Source organism: Electrona antarctica (assembly GCF_951216825.1).
Source record: "Electrona antarctica genome assembly, chromosome: 16".
Classification (NCBI taxonomy): Eukaryota; Metazoa; Chordata; class Actinopteri; order Myctophiformes; family Myctophidae; genus Electrona; species Electrona antarctica.
The window spans coordinates 32,667,079-32,672,846 of record NC_136797.1 but is presented as its reverse complement, the minus strand read 5'-3'; positions in this window follow the sequence as shown (position 1 = coordinate 32,672,846).

Here is a 5,768-nt window from a genome sequence, read left to right as displayed (position 1 = left end):
GCCATGAGTCTATGGGCAGGCAGCAGACCAGAATAAAGACAGCCATGAGTCTATGGGCAGGCAGCAGACCAGAATAAAGACAGCCATGAGTCTATGGGCAGGCAGCAGACCAGAATAAAGACAGCCATGAGTCTATGGGCAGGCAGCAGACCAAGGGGAATAAAGACAGCCATGAGTCTATGGGCAGGCAGCAGACCAAGAGGAATAAAGACAGCCATGAGTCTATGGGCAGGCAGCAGACCAAGGGGAATAAAGACCCATGAGTCTATGGGCAGGCAGCAGACCATGGGGAATAAAGACAGCCATGAGTCTATGGGCAGGCAGCAGACCATGGGGAATAAAGACATGAGTCTATGGGCAGGCAGCAGACCAAGAAGAATAAAGACAGCCATGAGTCTATGGGCAGGCAGCAGACCATGGGGAATAAAGACATGAGTCTATGGGCAGGCAGCAGACCATGGGGAATAAAGACATGAGTCTATGGGCAGGCAGCAGACCAAGAAGAATAAAGACAGCCATGAGTCTATGGGCAGGCAGCAGACCATGGGGAATAAAGACATGAGTCTATGGGCAGGCAGCAGACCATGGGGAATAAAGACAGCCATGAGTCTATGGGCAGGCAGCAGACCAAGGGGAATAAAGACAGCCATGAGTCTATGGGCAGGCAGCAGACCAAGGGGAATAAAGACAGCCATGAGTCTATGGGCAGGCAGCAGACCATGGGGAATAAAGACAGCCATGAGTCTATGGGCAGGCAGCAGACCAAGAGGAATAAAGACAGCCATGAGTCTATGGGCAGGCAGCAGACCAGAATAAAGACAGCCATGAGTCTATGGGCAGGCAGCAGACCAAGAAGAATAAAGACAGACATGAGTCTATGGGCAGGCAGCAGACCATGGGGAATAAAGACAGCCATGAGTCTATGGGCAGGCAGCAGACCAAGGGGAATAAAGACAGACATGAGTCTATGGGCAGGCAGCAGACCAAGAAGAATAAAGACAGACATGAGTCTATGGGCAGGCAGCAGACCAAGGGGAATAAAGACAGACATGAGTCTATGGGCAGGCAGCAGACCAAGGGGAATAAAGACAGACATGAGTCTATGGGCAGGCAGCAGATACTTTGAATTCAGAATATTACTCAGCAAAATCCTTAGCGTTCATTTGTCTCAGTTACAATTGGATAATGAAGTTTTAGATTATACTAGAAGATTTGATTTCAACATTCTATTCGTAAAACCCAATGTCAGCCATTTACACCTCTAGCAAATTCAATAATAATAAAAATAAGGAATACAAAAAATATACCATGTGTATTATTTGGAATACCCGTGCTTTTTAACTTGGCTGTTTCTCTGATAGTTCATGTCATCTCCCATGGCAACGGTTACAAACAGGAAGTAAACATATTTGGAACATTCAGTGTTCCAGCAGTGTTATTGTTTACACTTTACAGCCTTATGTATCTATCCTCCCTACTGTTGAAAGAAGAGGAAAAATAAATCTAGTCATAAACGAGGGCAGAATGCTCAGAGAAATTAACCTTGAATCAGAATAGATCAAATACGATAGAATGCACAACTCTATGGGACCTGGTCAACAAAGTATATGGGTGGTTAAAATACAAAACAATGTTCCATATCCCAAGTTATGTCTTTTCCGTTGTGTAATTATTTATTCATTTTTAAACAAGTGATTGGGCTTTTAAAGGTTCAGAATATCTTCCAGCTTTTAAAATCAGTTGCATCTCTTTAATCAATAGTGTAATCAATGTTTGCTGAATATATAAACAAGTGAGAGCTGAGTATGCATCGGCCCTTCTAGTTGAAAACATGGAAAACATTATTCACAGCAGTATGAGTCATAATATCCCATTGTTTGTGCTATTGAATTTCGTAAATTCGTAATAAGATCCCCTCCATGATTTTGTCCGAGTATAGTTTATTCTCACTCACGCCGCTATACCTTTACTAAACCAAGTTAAGAGATTTGTTAGTTTTTACACCTTTTATATTAGAAGACTGAACTACAAGAGCATGTCAGATTCACTGCTGCATCACTGGTTAACATCATCACTGCTCCACATGGAAAAAGTCTGACTTAAATACTGCACACTCTGCAGCTAACACCCACCCCAACCCCCTCTCTATGTTTCACTCTCTCTTTCCTCTTCTTAGCTCCTATGAATCAAACTGTGGATGGGTTTTCAGCCACAAACCTCCCATGCTGCATGGTCTTTGGGGCAGAACGCCTGAGCGGCCTCCCTTTCGATGATCTCTGGGAGTCCTATGTGGACCGGTGGTTAGCCACACCAGTGCTTTCACCTGCCTGTCTGTGGAGGCCTTGCCAGATTCCAAAGGCTTCCCAGGATATCCATCAGCCCCTGCACACAATATCAGACGACCACACACACCCAACAGCATTGGACAACCAGAAGGTAAAGGATGTGTATATGCAGGGTGTGTGTGTGTGTGTGTGTGTGTGTGTGTGTGTGTGTGTGTGTGTGTGTGTGTGTGTGTGTGTGTGTGTGTGTGTGTGTGTGTGTGTGTGTGTGACGTGTGTGTGTGTCCAGTGGTGTCAGGAAGTGTGACTTGTCGTTCTATGGGGATGTTGTGACTTGTAGTTTTATACAGAAAGATGTAATGACTTGTAGTTCTACAGAAGGATATAGTGACTTTAGAAGGACTTCTACAGGAGGATGTTGATAAGGATGTTGTTGCAGTGTGGTGATAGTTAGAAGTGGATATTGAGGACAATAGCGGGGAAATCATTTTTGCGACTATTACTATATGAGTAGCACAGATGAACAGCTTGGTTTTAATTCATTATAATACAGGCTAATGCAAGAGCCGTGTATATCTGCATTATTCATTCACCCCTTTGTACTGTAATTCTGAGCACGTACAAATGGAACCAAATGGACCTGTAGGCTATATTGTGTACACTCTCACTTACTTTAACACAGGATTTTACAATGTGGTGACTGGTGAGACCATGCCGGTGTTTGGTGTGTGCCTGTAGCTTAAATATTTTCATGACTATATGACTAATTTCATACATAAGAATGATTGATAGATTGATTTATATAGATCAATAGATTGATTGATTGATAATATAAAACACAAATGTGACAGAGCCTTTCAGTCTGTAGCCTTATAGACTCTGGAATACCCTTCCTCGTGGCCTGAGAGCTGCAGCGTCTGTGGACATTTTTAAGAACCAGCTAAAAACACTAGGCCTACTGTTTCAACATGCATTCTCCTCGGAAGTGAAATGTGTCTGCTGTTTCTTTTGTTTTTTTTGTCATTGTTTTGTTTTTTGTTCATTGTACAGTTTTGTGTTTTTGTTTTGCTTCTTATGATTTGAATGTTTCTTGCTGTTTTTATTTTGTTGTATGTAAAGCACTCTGTGAGTTAATTCTCTCTGTGAAAAGTGCTACAAATAAAATGTAGGCTATACTTCCACTTACTTACTTACTTACTTATACTTACTTACTTACTTACTTACTTACTTACTTACTTACTTACTTACTTACTTACTTATATGAATATATGAATACTCTTAACTCATCATTTGGCAGGTATAGCAATTGATTGGTCCAGCAACCCCATGGAATCAATGTGGTGAGAGGCATTACTGCAACAAGGGGAAATAATTTAAATCGAATTAAGAACAAGACCAGCAACCTGTCTCTGTGGATTATTGCATGTTGTTATTGCCCTGATAAATCATACGTGTGTGTGTGTGTGTGTGTGTGTGTGTGTGTGTGTGTGTGTGTGTGTGTGTGTGTGTGTGTGTGTGTGTGTGTGTGTGTGTGTGTGTGTGTGTGTGTGTGTGTGTGTGTGTGCTGCGCCCTAAATTAGGCCCTTAATGTATAACAATGTAGAGTTAAGCAGAACAAAATGAGGGAGAAATGTAATGCACATTTCATGCATCAATGGTTATTTTTTTGTCCAATTCTGTCTGTGAAAATGTGGTTTAATGTATAGGCTTCACTTGCGTGAAGATTGACTTATTTAGGCTAACAAGTTGCACCAAATGTATACCAATTTTAAAAGTGTGCTATGATGGTCAAACCGGGCCTTGACTTGCCAATTTGACCTTGGATTAAACTACATCTTTTCTTGGAAAGGGCTTCGCCTTCATTTATTTATCATTGTTTTTGTTTGTGCGTGTGTGTGCGTGTGTGTGTGTGTGTGCCTTAGGCCTACTGACTGTGCGGACATTTTAACTTTCTGGTTGGTGGTTTGGCGAGTAGCCTACTTCCTCTTGTTCATATTGATAACGTTAGCTGTCTTGCAAGTTTATGCTTATGCTTTTTAGATTGTGCTGATTGTAGCCTGCTGATTAATATAGGCTATTCATTCGCGTGCGAATGGACATTTAATTTTTTGCAAACAAAACAAACCAAAAAAACGACCAGCATCTTTTGTATTCTAACTATAACTGGGCTGCTTTCTGATATATAACAATAACAATAACAATAACAATAACAATAATAATTATTATTATTATTATTATTGGACTTTAAAACATGAAGTTCTATAATCTCTCACTTTAATTTCAGTCTATTTTCAGATAAACAGGTGGTCAAAACACTTCCACCAATTTGATTGGTTCACTGTAATTTGAAGCGATAGTCCTACACGCGGGAATGCATTAATTAAGTAGAGTCTACGTAGGCCTACATTATGTGTCTACGAGCAGGTGTCATCCACATTAGGGCTCGTTATATGTTCGCAAATGTTGTACAAATATTGCCTGTAGGTGTTTATCCCTGACCTATAAATATATTTAAGTCTAGCGTTGTAGTGTCTTTGAGACGTTGAATTGTGAATTCAAAGTGGCATTCCTCCACTTATGTGAAAATGACTGGACTGAATGTAAAATAGCCTATACCAATTATATAGTGATTACAATTTCGAAATGTTATAGCCCTGCACGACTATTACAAAACGGATTAAATATGGCCTATCACGATGCAGAGATTGATAGCCTATCGGCTTTGGGTAGACTATCACCTCATTAAATTTCGTTGAACCTAATGTGTCTAAATGTGTGTCATAATTACTTAGTTTCCTTAACACCTTGCCGCTGCTATACACTTTGAATACTGTAAAGCTTTACATTTAGGGTGAAGTTAAATGGTACGAGCCACTGACTGGCATGCTGGCTGCGTTCTATTCGTCTAATTTGACGTGTGTCTCCTGGCTTAATTTCCACACCATAGGCTATTATAAACTGCAGCACGCACCTATTTTGCTACTTGTGTTATGTTTTACAACACAGACCTACAATCTAGATTAGAATATCATAGGATCACGGTCGGATCACATGGACCCATTTTTTTGTTTTTACACTGAGCAATTGTATATACCATGTTTTGTCGGGCGAATAGCCTATCATTTATTATTATTATTATTATTCCTTAAAAAACTGGTGTGAATATAGGCTTATTATTTTAACCATGCGTATAGTGTCTGCTCTCTTTGCCTATATAGCGGACTGTACTTCGTTTGACTGCAAATCCCCTGCATGTTCTTCTCACTTGATACACATTTTAATCATAAAGGTTTACATGTAGGCTAAATAATTGGAAAGTGACACGAAATGCACAAGTTGTATATATATTATGTTTAAGCCTGGTTTATTTTCCTCGTGAAATTCTGTAATTTAGTGGCAAAATGTTGGTGCAGGTGAGAATTCTTGAAGACGAGCACAAAATAACAAACAATACTTTGATGGATTTCTTGGATTTATGACGTACGT